We start from the raw sequence: 13978 nt of genomic DNA on the forward strand, positions 1-13978 counted from the left end.
TCTCTCCTTTGGGACTTTCTCGAATTCTTCTGGTTGGTGGTAGCTTGTTAGTTCCACGTTCCTTACCAGGACCTCCCGTTGTAAGGTAACTCATGCAAGTGGTTACTACTGGGTCTGGCCAGGGCGGGGGCGGGGGGGGCGGTTTCGGTCAGTGGTTTCCTAACAGCTGAGTGGAGGGGCGTGGGAAAGGATGGGGAGCTTTACTCTTCCAGACCGGACCCAGGCTGGGTGACACAGCGTCTGCACCCTGCTGTGTTCTCAGACGCCCACTCGGGTTCCCCAGGAAAGCCTGCGTTAGACTTCCGTGTCTACTCCCCAGAGGACTAAAACCGGGGCTCGGCAAACACACACACCCACGTTCATAGCAGCCTTATTCACAGTTGCCAACCCTGATGTCCGTCCACGGATGGATGAATAAACCAATGTGGGCCAGCCGTACAAGAGAACATGATTCAGCCGTAAAGAGGAATGAAGCTCTGATTCACGCTACAACATGAACGAACCTTGAAAACATGTTACATTAAAGAAGCCAGCCGCAAAATGACGACTAGTGCATGATTTCCTCCCAGATGAGGTTCCCGGAATAAGCAAATGCAGAGACTTAAAGTAGATCCGTGTTGGCTGAGGGCTGGTGAGGGGCTGGGGGTGACCGCTGGGGGGCACGGAGATTCCCTCTGGCGGATAAAAATGGTCGGGGGCTGGGTGCAGGGCAGGGTGGGCACCGGCAGTGTAGTCATGTGTGTTTTAGCATACTGTTGTTGAAAAAGGTATGAGCTGAAATAAAGTATGGATAAGTGAAAAAGAACGTCAGATCTACATTGTCAGAAACAATACAACAGTTTCAGTGGGGAGGCGAAATAACCTGAGGTGTGAGCTGCGGTGTGGCCGGCGCCCCCGCAGTTGGGCATCTCATCCTACAGGGAGGCACCTGGGCTCAGAAAGAAACAGACCCTTGAATTTCCGCCCAGCTCCTCCCCCAATGCCCGGCTGCCTGTTTCTGCCTGGAGGGCCACCTGGCCTTGGGACCCCTGGCTCTGAGTGTTGCCTTCCTCAGGGACGGTCAGAGGTGCACAGTACTGAATGTAAGATGCGCCTCTGCTGGCCACCTGCCGCCCCCTGCCTGCCAAATGCCCACGCCCAGAGCTGCCCCCTCTCCTCCTCTTTGTACTTCATTACAACCAATAACATGGTAAGCGCAGCTGGACGTGCCTGGGCCCTGGCTTCAAATCCACCTATTGGAGCCGGGTGACCTGGGTCAGCTACCCTGACCTTTGGCCTCTTTCTGTCTCCCCCGCCTCTCAAGTTGGCTCCCGCCTGAGGCCTTTGGCTGTTCCCTCTGCCTGGAACACTGCCCCCATGCCCTCCCATCACGGAGGTCTCACTCAAATGTCACCTACTCCAAGAGGCCCTCCGGGACCGCCTGGTCTAAAGCACCCCAGGCCCACCTTCACCCCGGCCGCTGTGATCCCCACTTACAACCCTCCTTTTATTGATGGCGGCACTGACTTCTCTCTTCTGCCTCTGGAATGAGAGCTCATGACGTCTGCTGGCATCTTGGAGTCCCTGAGACCCCAGGAAAGGGGCCAGGTGTCCAGGGGCTACGGTGCCCATGGTGCAGCGTGGGACCTTCCTGGGGTCCCCGAGCCCAGGCACTGTTAACCCCACTCCCGGTTCACAGATCTCTTCCTCCGCTTCCCCTCCGTGGAGTCTGTGACCCCCTGTGCTCTCCGGCTTAGTAATACTTCTGTGTTCACTCAAATCTAAATGCCACTGATAGTAAGACCCCCATTCATTTACGAGCCGCTAGAAAGAACACAATGTTGTGGCTTGTACCTTTGTTTTTTTGGCTGCGCCGCGCGGCACCTGGGCTCTTAGTTCCCTGACCAGGGATCGAACCCGTGCCCCTGCAGTGGAAGTGCGGAGTCTTAACCACTGCACCGCCAGGGAAGTCCCTGTGCTGTACTTTGACCCTCCATCAGTTTTAAGACACATCCTGATTTCACGTGAAAAACTGTTCATCGGGGACTCAGTGAAATTCGGTCATAACACTAGCAGGCTCTGGCATTGCACCTGTGCCCCGGCCGGTTCCTCTCCTCCGGGTGTGGTTGTTCGTTTAATCCAGCCCACCGGGCAGGTGCGCTTATCCCCAATTCACATACGAAGCAGCTGAGTAATTAGTCAGAGTCACACCGTCAAGAAGAGCAGGCGTGAACGGGGGCCTGGCTGGGGGACCCACGCTCCCGACAGGCGCGCACCTGGCTCCCCAGCCCCCGGGCCGCTTGGGAGGTGGGAAAGGAAGCCTCGGAGGCCGCTAGTGACTTGCTTGGCACCGCAAGGCAATAACCCCAAGTGCTTCTAGATGGAGCCTGGGAGCAGGGGGCAGCTGGAGGCTGCGCTGGGGGCCAGGCCCCCGGAAGGGCAGAGTCCAGGCCGGCAGGGCCAGCGAGGCCACACGAGTCCAGGGCCCCCGGAAGGGCAGAGCCCAGGCTGGCAGGCCAGCGAGGCCACACGAGTCCAGGCAGAAGACTGCATCGGGTCCACGGTGCTGCGGCCCGGGGCTGCCTGGGGCCTCGCTGGGGTGATGCAACCCTGGCCGGTGGCCACCTCCCTGGGCGGTGACTGTGATGAAGGCGGGCCCTGGGAGCTCCACATTCCATGACCCTCTGACGGTCCCTGGACAGCTCTCAGCCCAGGCTGCTCCGCGCAGACCCCTGGGGGCTCCGTCCTTGCCAGAACTCTCGCCCCTCGTTCACGGCGTGCGGTCACCACCCATTTTCCTTGCTATTTACTCACTTTCCCCACAACCTGCACCCACCTGGACTCCCGCCCCTGCAGAGCACCCGACTTACATTTACCCGTTGGGTCCTGGGCGTGACTGTGAAATGGGTCTGACAGTAAATGCCGCTGTGCGGTCTGTCTCGGGGGCCCGCCCGTGTCCTCTGTGGGCTCGGTCAGCACTTTGCGTCCTGTGTCCCTGTGTCTCTGTGACAAGGGCTCTGCCGGGCAGGGAGTGGCCGCATTGTTTAGGAATCACTCGTTCATGTCTCACGTGTTATCACTAAACAAAGGGCCGGGAGACCTCGAGGCTGCTGGGTGGCGTCTGTCTGCTGAGCCAGCTGTACCTCACGCTGCTTCTCGCGTCTTCACCTGGCGCTGACTCGAGGTCCCCGTGTTGCTCTCCGTAGTCGGCCAGGCGGCCTCTGCTGAACCGGCCCTGGGCCTCCCGATAGCTGACCGCAAGAGGCTTACCTCTCCCCTCTAAAACCAACACTGGACGGAGGGAGGTTCAAACACCACGGACCCCAGGAGGGAGTCATGATTGAGAAAGGCTCTGGCGGCCTCTGCTGAGCCGGCCCTGGGCCTCCCGATAGCGGACCGCAAGAGGCTTACCTCTCCCCTCTAAAACCAACACTGGACGGAGGGAGGTTCAACCACCACGGACCCCAGGAGGGAGTCATGATTGAGAAAGGCTCTGGCGGCCTCTGCTGAGCCGGCCCTGGGCCTCCCGATAGCGGACCGCAAGAGGCTTACCTCTCCCCTCTAAAACCAACACTGGACGGAGGGAGGTTCAACCACCACGGACCCCAGGAGGGAGTCATGATTGAGAAAGGCTCTGGGAACGGAGCTTGTTTCAGTCCCAGGGAGTCTACCCCTGCAGTCTACCCCTGCAGTCAGGCGCTGCACTCCTGGTCTGGCCTAGAACGAGGGGCCAGTCGTCCAGGTCCATCCAGGACAGTCCTGGTTTTCATCCAAATTGAGCGGCCGCCCTCCCAAAGGCCGCTTCCTGGGCCAGGAGGAAGAGGGGAGTCCTGAGATGGCTCAGGGAGAAGAAGGCCTGGCCCAGCCGCCAGCATGGGGCCTGGGTCCACCTGCCCCATTTCTGTCATTCGTTTGTTCACTCGGCAAACATTTAGTAAGCCAGAACCACGGCGTTGAACAAAATAGGCCAAATCTTTACACTCTAGTGGAGAGGAAAGACAGCCGACAAAATACAAGCTGAGTATCTAAACTGACTGTAGAGTAGGTCAGATGGTAGTGGGTGTCCTGGAGAAAATAAAGGAGGGAAGGGGTGTGGGTGCGTTTATGGGGAAGGAGGGCTGTTTGCGGTTCCAGGGAGGTGGTCAGAGAGGCACTACTGCAAAGGTGACACTGGAGGCACCTGTGTGTGCAAAGGCCCTGAGGCAGGAGCTGTGGTCTGAGAGGGGCTGGGTCAGGGTGGCTGGAGCGAAGGCGGGAGGGGAGATGGAGGACAGGGATGAGGGCCCAGATCTAGGCCGTGGTAAGGACTGGGTTTGTGCCCTCACGCTCACCCCCAAGGCCAGGGGATCCACGGGAGGGTTTGGAGACCAGAGGGATCTGGTCTGATGAAGCTTTTCACGGGTCCTGTGGCTGCCGTGTGGAGAACAGACGGGAGAGTGGCCAGTGCGGATGCCGAGGACAGTTAAGAGGCAGAGCGGATGGTGGCTTGCCTGGGGGTCAGAGGGGCTGATGAGCCGGGCGGGAGGTGACAGCAGGGTGATGAGGTCTCCGCCTGAGCCACGCGGTGGCCTGCTGTCCGCCTGCGGAGGAGCAGGTCTGGGGGGCTCAGGCCCTTGGTTCTCCCATGTGAATGGGAGCAGCGTGGCCAGCTGAGTTCTCCAAGAGGGGCAAAATCCTTGGATCTCACATGGTTTCTCAGACTGTGGACTGACACTTGGCACCCACTGAGAGGTGGGGTCTGTCCCCTTCCCTGGGGGCCGGCGGGCATGAGGCCAGCAGAAGTGACCTGTGGCTTCCGCTCAGCCTCCTGGGACTCCTGCCCTTGGCACTGGCCGCCGGGTAAGGAAGCCCAGGCCAGGCGGGGTGCTCCAGAGACAGCCAGCGTCACCGCCATGTGGGTGAGGAAGATGCGGCCCTGGTCACCACCTGGCTGCAAGCCCACGACGGCCCCGGGTGAGAGCCCAGAAATGGGGGAGGGCAGGTGGGAATGCTTGCTGCAGCCTCGAGCTGCCCAGTGCCTGCGGAGGCAGGGGAGCAGGCAGCTGTGCTGGGGTCCGTCTGCTCTGGTTTCCTCTTGTTTCTCTGGACGCACTGGGGTCCTGTCACCCTTTGTCCACTCAGAGAGGGCAGGGGCTGCAGAGCCAGCAGGGGCCCGATGCCCAGCTGGGGTGGGAGGCCCACGGGCACACAGTCGCGAGGGACACCGGCCCAGCGCTGGCCTGGCCCCAGAGCCCTGGAGGAAAACCTGCTCACCGTCCTTGGGATTCCAACGAGGGGTACCCGCGCTGCTGTCCCATAATCACACCCCCTCCCCACCCAGGGAGGGCCACAGCAGCCTGTGAGGAGGACCCCCAGAGCAGGACTGTCACAGGTTCACTCCCAGCTCCCCCGCCCACCAAGTGCCCGAGCTTCAGCAAATCACTGCTCCTCTCCGAGCCGCAGTTTCCTCGTCTGGAAAATGAAACTAAGCACATTCCCTCCCTTGTGTCTGTGAAGTGCAGAACAGTACCAGTAACTGTACCATCATGATTATTCTTTAGGGTGAGTCACCCAGAGCCTCCTAAGCTCCCATAATTTGCTCCTAGGAAAGGTGGCAGGAGGGGATGAGGTGTGGCTGGAATCTGGGTCTGGCCTCGGTCCCATGCGAGGGGCAGCTGCGGTGCTGGGGGCCCCTCTCCCTGTGTGTTACGGGCGGAATGTCTGTGTCCCCCCAAAGGTCGTATGTTGAAGCTCTAACCCCCAACGTGATGGTACTTGGAAATGAGACCTTGGGTGGTGATAAGCTGAGAGGAGGTCATGAGGACGGGGTCCTCATGGTGGGCTTAGTGTCCCTATAAGAAGAAGAGACCAGACTTGCCCCCTCTGCCATGTGAACACACGGCCAGAAGGTGCCATCTGCAAGACCGGAGCAGGCTCTCACCAGGAACCCAATCTGCTGTCACCGTGGTCTTGGACGTCCAGCCTCCAGGACTGTGAGAAATAAATAACTGCTGTTCAAGCCCGCACTGTGGCTTTTGTCATGACAGCCTGAGCCAAGACCAGAGCCTCAGTTTCCCCACCTGTAAAATGGGAGCTAGAACAGAGACCTTCTGGTCCCGGGGTCCCCTGTGTAGATGCGTTTTGTATACTTGACACCCATGCACACAGGCATGAGTGTTTGCCTGCAAGGCCCAGTCATGCTGAAGTCAGCCAGCACCTGGGCCTCCACGGCTGACCTTGCCCAGGGTCTGTGCCCTCACCGGTGTGGTGTGAACCCTCTGATCTCCTCCTGAGGGATCTCTCTGGGCCTGGCGCCATGGCTGCAGGCTCCCTGGGGGATCCACAGCTTCTCCAAGTAGAGCCAGCACAGCTTGGGGTGAAAATAGAGACTTTTGACTGAAAACCCAAAATTTTACATGAAAGCTCCAGGTGTTTAAATACTCACCTAAAATTGAGAATTTCATGTGAGCACAACGTCATTCTGTGACATTACTGCCGGAGACGCAGAGCCAGAACTGAGCCATGGGGACACTTGAGAATTTCATGTGAGCACAACGTCATTCTGTGACCTTACAGCCGGAGACGCAGAGCCAGAACTGAACCATGGGGACACTTGAGAATTTCATGTGAGCACAACGTCATTCTGTGACCTTACAGCCAGAGACGCAGAGCCAGAACTGAGCCATGGGGACACTTGAGAATTTCATGTGAGCACAACGTCATTCTGTGACCTTACAGCCAGAGACGCAGAGCCAGAACTGAACCATGGGGACACTTGAGAATTTCATGTGAGCACAACGTCATTCTGTGACCTTACAGCCAGAGACGCAGAGCCAGAACTGAACCATGGGGACACTTGAGAATTTCATGTGAGCACAATATCATTCTGTGACATTACAGCCAGAGACGCAGAGCCAGAACTGAACCATGGGGACACTTGAGAATTTCATGTGAGCACAACGTCATTCTGTGACCTTACAGCCAGAGACGCAGAGCCAGAACTGAACCATGGGGACACTTGAGAATTTCATGTGAGCACAACGTCATTCTGTGACATTACTGCCAGAGACGCAGAGCCAGAACTGAACCATGGGGACACTTGAGAATTTCATGTGAGCACAACGTCATTCTGTGACCTTACAGCCAGAGACGCAGAGCCAGAACTGAACCATGGGGACACTTGAGAATTTCATGTGAGCACAATATCATTCTGTGACATTACAGCCAGAGACGCAGAGCCAGAACTGAACCATGGGGACACTTGAGAATTTCATGTGAGCACAACGTCATTCTGTGACCTTACAGCCAGAGACGCAGAGCCAGAACTGAACCATGGGGACACTTGAGAATTTCATGTGAGCACAACGTCATTCTGTGACATTACTGCCAGAGACGCAGAGCCAGAACTGAACCATGGGGACACTTGAGAATTTCATGTGAGCACAACGTCATTCTGTGACATTACAGCCAGAGACGCAGAGCCAGAACTGAACCATGGGGACACTTGAGAATTTCATGTGAGCACAACGTCATTCTGTGACCTTACAGCCAGAGACGCAGAGCCAGAACTGAACCATGGGGACACTTGAGAATTTCATGTGAGCACAACGTCATTCTGTGACCTTACAGCCAGAGACGCAGAGCCAGAACTGAACCATGGGGACACTTGAGAATTTCATGTGAGCACAACGTCATTCTGTGACCTTACAGCCAGAGACGCAGAGCCAGAACTGAACCATGGGGACACTTGAGAATTTCATGTGAGCACAACGTCATTCTGTGACCTTACAGCCAGAGACGCAGAGCCAGAACTGAACCATGGGGACACTTGAGAATTTCATGTGAGCACAACGTCATTCTGTGACCTTACAGCCAGAGACGCAGAGCCAGAACTGAACCATGGGGACACTTGAGAATTTCATGTGAGCACAACGTCATTCTGTGACCTTACAGCCAGAGACGCAGAGCCAGAACTGAACCATGGGGACACTTGAGAATTTCATGTGAGCACAACGTCATTCTATGACCTTACAGCCAGAGACGCAGAGCCAGAACTGAACCATGGGGACACTTGAGAATTTCATGTGAGCACAACGTCATTCTGTGACCTTACAGCCAGAGACGCAGAGCCAGAACTGAACCATGGGGACACTTGAGAATTTCATGTGAGCACAACGTCATTCTGTGACCTTACAGCCAGAGACGCAGAGCCAGAACTGAACCATGGGGACACTTGAGAATTTCATGTGAGCACAACGTCATTCTGTGACCTTACAGCCAGAGACGCAGAGCCAGAACTGAACCATGGGGACACTTGAGAATTTCATGTGAGCACAACGTCATTCTGTGACCTTACAGCCAGAGACGCAGAGCCAGAACTGAACCATGGGGACACTTGAGAATTTCATGTGAGCACAACGTCATTCTGTGACCTTACAGCCAGAGACGCAGAGCCAGAACTGAACCATGGGGACACTTGAGAATTTCATGTGAGCACAACGTCATTCTGTGACCTTACTGCCGGAGACGCAGAGCCAGAACTGAACCATGGGGACACTTGAGAATTTCATGTGAGCACAACGTCATTCTGTGACCTTACAGCCAGAGACGCAGAGCCAGAACTGAACCATGGGGACACTTGAGAATTTCATGTGAGCACAACGTCATTCTGTGACCTTACTGCCGGAGACGCAGAGCCAGAACTGAACCATGGGGACACTTGAGAATTTCATGTGAGCACAACGTCATTCTGTGACCTTACAGCCAGAGACGCAGAGCCAGAACTGAACCATGGGGACACTTGAGAATTTCATGTGAGCACAACGTCATTCTGTGACCTTACAGCCAGAGACGCAGAGCCAGAACTGAACCATGGGGACACTTGAGAATTTCATGTGAGCACAACGTCATTCTGTGACCTTACAGCCAGAGACGCAGAGCCAGAACTGAACCATGGGGACACTTGAGAATTTCATGTGAGCACAACGTCATTCTGTGACCTTACAGCCAGAGACGCAGAGCCAGAACTGAACCATGGGGACACTTGAGAATTTCATGTGAGCACAACGTCATTCTGTGACCTTACAGCCAGAGACGCAGAGCCAGAACTGAACCATGGGGACACTTGAGAATTTCATGTGAGCACAACGTCATTCTGTGACCTTACAGCCAGAGACGCAGAGCCAGAACTGAACCATGGGGACACTTGAGAATTTCATGTGAGCACAACGTCATTCTGTGACCTTACTGCCAGAGACGCAGAGCCAGAATTGAACCATGGGGACACTTGAGAATTTCATGTGAGCACAACGTCATTCTGTGACATTACTGCCAGAGACGCAGAGCCAGAACTGAACCATGGGGACACTTGAGAATTTCATGTGAGCACAACGTCATTCTGTGACCTTACTGCCAGAGACGCAGAGCCAGAATTGAACCATGGGGACACTTGAGAATTTCATGTGAGCACAACGTCATTCTGTGACATTACTGCCGGAGACGCAGAGCCAGAACTGAACCATGGGGACACTTGAGAATTTCATGTGAGCACAACGTCATTCTGTGACCTTACTGCCGGAGACGCAGAGCCAGAACTGAACCATGGGGACACTTGAGAATTTCATGTGAGCACAACGTCATTCTGTGACCTTACTGCCGGAGACGCACAGCCAGAACTGAACCATGGGGACACTTGAGAATTTCATGTGAGCACAACGTCATTCTGTGACCTTACTGCCGGAGACGCAGAGCCAGAACTGAGCCATGGGGACACTTGAGAATTTCATGTGAGCACAACGTCATTCTGTGACATTACTGCCAGAGACGCAGAGCCAGAACTGAACCATGGGGACACTTGAGAATTTCATGTGAGCACAACGTCATTCTGTGACATTACAGCCAGAGACGCAGAGCCAGAACTGAACCATGGGGACACTTGAGAATTTCATGTGAGCACAACGTCATTCTGTGACATTACAGCCAGAGACGCAGAGCCAGAACTGAACCATGGGGACATTTGAGAATTTCATGTGAGCACAACGTCATTCTGTAACATTACTGCCGGAGACGCAGAGCCAGAACTGAACCATGGGGACACTTGAGAATTTCATGTGAGCACAACGTCATTCTGTGACCTTACAGCCAGAGACGCAGAGCCAGAACTGAACCATGGGGGCACTTGAGAATTTCATGTGAGCACAATATCATTCTGTGACATTACTGCCGGAGACGCAGAGCCAGAACTGAACCATGGGGACACTTGAGAATTTCATGTGAGCACAACGTCATTCTGTGACATTACAGCCGGAGACGCAGAGCCAGAACTGAACCATGGGGACACTTGAGAATTTCATGTGAGCACAACGTCATTCTGTGACATTACTGCCAGAGACGCAGAGCCAGAACTGAACCATGGGGACACTTGAGAATTTCATGTGAGCACAACGTCATTCTGTGACCTTACAGCCAGAGACGCAGAGCCAGAACTGAACCATGGGGACACTTGAGAATTTCATGTGAGCACAACGTCATTCTGTGACCTTACTGCCGGAGACGCAGAGCCAGAACTGAACCATGGGGACACTTGAGAATTTCATGTGAGCACAACGTCATTCTGTGACATTACTGCCAGAGACGCAGAGCCAGAATTGAACCATGGGGGCACTTGAGAATTTCATGTGAGCACAACGTCATTCTGTGACATTACTGCCAGAGACGCAGAGCCAGAACTGAACCATGGGGACACTTGAGAATTTCATGTGAGCACAACGTCATTCTGTGACATTACTGCCAGAGACGCAGAGCCAGAACTGAACCATGGGGACACTTGAGAATTTCATGTGAGCACAACGTCATTCTGTGACATTACTGCCAGAGACGCAGAGCCAGAACTGAACCATGGGGACACTTGAGAATTTCATGTGAGCACAACGTCATTCTGTGACCTTACTGCCAGAGACGCAGAGCCAGAATTGAACCATGGGGACACTTGAGAATTTCATGTGAGCACAACGTCATTCTGTGACATTACTGCCAGAGACGCAGAGCCAGAACTGAACCATGGGGACACTTGAGAATTTCATGTGAGCACAACGTCATTCTGTGACCTTACTGCCAGAGACGCAGAGCCAGAATTGAACCATGGGGACACTTGAGAATTTCATGTGAGCACAATATCATTCTGTGACATTACTGCCAGAGACGCAGAGCCAGAATTGAACCATGGGGACACTTGAGAATTTCATGTGAGCACAATATCATTCTGTGACATTACTGCCAGAGACGCAGAGCCAGAATTGAACCATGGGGACACTTGAGAATTTCATGTGAGCACAACGTCATTCTGTGACATTACTGCCGGAGACGCAGAGCCAGAACTGAACCATGGGGACACTTGAGAATTTCATGTGAGCACAACGTCATTCTGTGACCTTACTGCCGGAGACGCAGAGCCAGAACTGAACCATGGGGACACTTGAGAATTTCATGTGAGCACAACGTCATTCTGTGACCTTACTGCCGGAGACGCAGAGCCAGAACTGAACCATGGGGACACTTGAGAATTTCATGTGAGCACAACGTCATTCTGTGACCTTACTGCCGGAGACGCAGAGCCAGAACTGAGCCATGGGGACACTTGAGAATTTCATGTGAGCACAACGTCATTCTGTGACATTACTGCCAGAGACGCAGAGCCAGAACTGAACCATGGGGACACTTGAGAATTTCATGTGAGCACAACATCATTCTGTGACATTACTGCCGGAGACGCAGAGCCAGAATTGAACCATGGGGACACTTGAGAATTTCATGTGAGCACAACGTCATTCTGTGACATTACTGCCGGAGACGCAGAGCCAGAACTGAACCATGGGGACACTTGAGAATTTCATGTGAGCACAATACCATTCTGTGACATTACTGCCAGAGACGCAGAGCCAGAACTGAACCATGGGGACACTTGAGAATTTCATGTGAGCACAATACCATTCTGTGACATTACTGCCAGAGACGCAGAGCCAGAACTGAACCATGGGGGCACTTGAGAATTTCATGTGAGCACAATATCATTCTGTGACCTTACTGCCGGAGATGCAGAGCCAGAATTGAACCATGGGGGCACTTGAGAATTTCATGTGAGCACAACGTCATTCTGTGACATTACTGCCGGAGACGCAGAGCCAGAATTGAACCATGGGGGCACTTGAGAATTTCATGTGAGCACAACGTCATTCTGTGACATTACTGCCGGAGACGCAGAGCCAGAATTGAACCATGGGGACACTTGAGAATTTCATGTGAGCACAACGTCATTCTGTGACATTACTGCCGGAGACGCAGAGCCAGAACTGAACCATGGGGACACTTGAGAATTTCATGTGAGCACAATACCATTCTGTGACATTACTGCCAGAGACGCAGAGCCAGAACTGAACCATGGGGACACTTGAGAATTTCATGTGAGCACAATACCATTCTGTGACATTACTGCCAGAGACGCAGAGCCAGAACTGAACCATGGGGACACTTGAGAATTTCATGTGAGCACAATATCATTCTGTGACATTACTGCCAGAGACGCAGAGCCAGAATTGAACCATGGGGACACTTGAGAATTTCATGTGAGCACAATACCATTCTGTGACATTACTGCCAGAGACGCAGAGCCAGAATTGAACCATGGGGACACTTGAGAATTTCATGTGAGCACAATATCATTCTGTGACATTACTGCCAGAGACGCAGAGCCAGAATTGAACCATGGGGACACTTGAGAATTTCATGTGAGCACAATATCATTCTGTGACATTACTGCCAGAGACGCAGAGCCAGAATTGAACCATGGGGACACTTGAGAATTTCATGTGAGCACAATATCATTCTGTGACATTACTGCCAGAGACGCAGAGCCAGAATTGAACCATGGGGACACTTGAGAATTTCATGTGAGCACAACGTCATTCTGTGACATTACTGCCAGAGACGCAGAGCCAGAACTGAACCATGGGGACACTTGAGAATTTCATGTGAGCACAACGTCATTCTGTGACATTACTGCCAGAGACGCAGAGCCAGAATTGAACCATGGGGACACTTGAGAATTTCATGTGAGCACAACATCATTCTGTGACATTACTGCCAGAGACGCAGAGCCAGAACTGAACCATGGGGACACTTGAGAATTTCATGTGAGCACAATATCATTCTGTGACATTACTGCCAGAGACGCAGAGCCAGAATTGAACCATGGGGGCACTTGAGAATTTCATGTGAGCACAACATCATTCTGTGACATTACTGCCAGAGACGCAGAGCCAGAATTGAACCATGGGGACACTTGAGAATTTCATGTGAGCACAACATCATTCTGTGACATTACTGCCAGAGACGCAGAGCCAGAATTGAACCATGGGGACACTTGAGAATTTCATGTGAGCACAATATCATTCTGTGACATTACTGCCAGAGACGCAGAGCCAGAATTGAACCATGGGGACACTTGAGAATTTCATGTGAGCACAACATCATTCTGTGACATTACTGCCAGAGACGCAGAGCCAGAATTGAACCATGGGGACACTTGAGAATTTCATGTGAGCACAATATCATTCTGTGACATTACTGCCAGAGACGCAGAGCCAGAATTGAACATGGGGACACTTGAGAATTTCATGTGAGCACAATACCATTCTGTGACATTACTGCCAGAGACGCAGAGCCAGAATTGAACCATGGGGACACTTGAGAATTTCATGTGAGCACAATATCATTCTGTGACATTACTGCCAGAGACGCAGAGCCAGAATTGAACCATGGGGACACTTGAGAATTTCATGTGAGCACAATATCATTCTGTGACATTACTGCCAGAGACGCAGAGCCAGAACTGAACCATGGGGACACTTGAGAATTTCATGTGAGCACAACATCATTCTGTGACATTACTGCCAGAGACGCAGAGCCAGAATTGAACCATGGGGACACTTGAGAATTTCATGTGAGCACAACATCATTCTGTGAC

At 53.3% G+C, this 13978-nt stretch overlaps 1 long non-coding RNA gene across 1 annotated transcript; it reads right to left on the minus strand.

The window, feature by feature from the left end:
* Positions 1 to 459: 459 nt before the first annotated feature.
* Positions 460 to 3286, minus strand: LOC149747534 (uncharacterized). Its single transcript, XR_016387447.1, has 2 exons — positions 2850 to 3286; positions 460 to 774 (listed from the first exon to the last, which is right to left on the minus strand). It is a non-coding gene; the product is annotated as an uncharacterized LOC149747534 (long non-coding RNA).
* Positions 3287 to 13978: the final 10692 nt, after the last annotated feature.

Source organism: Delphinapterus leucas, chromosome 14 (genome assembly GCF_059928025.1).
Source record: "Delphinapterus leucas isolate spDelLeu-1000000601 "Yukka" chromosome 14, BTC_Dleu_Yukka2, whole genome shotgun sequence".
Classification (NCBI taxonomy): domain Eukaryota; kingdom Metazoa; phylum Chordata; class Mammalia; order Artiodactyla; family Monodontidae; genus Delphinapterus; species Delphinapterus leucas.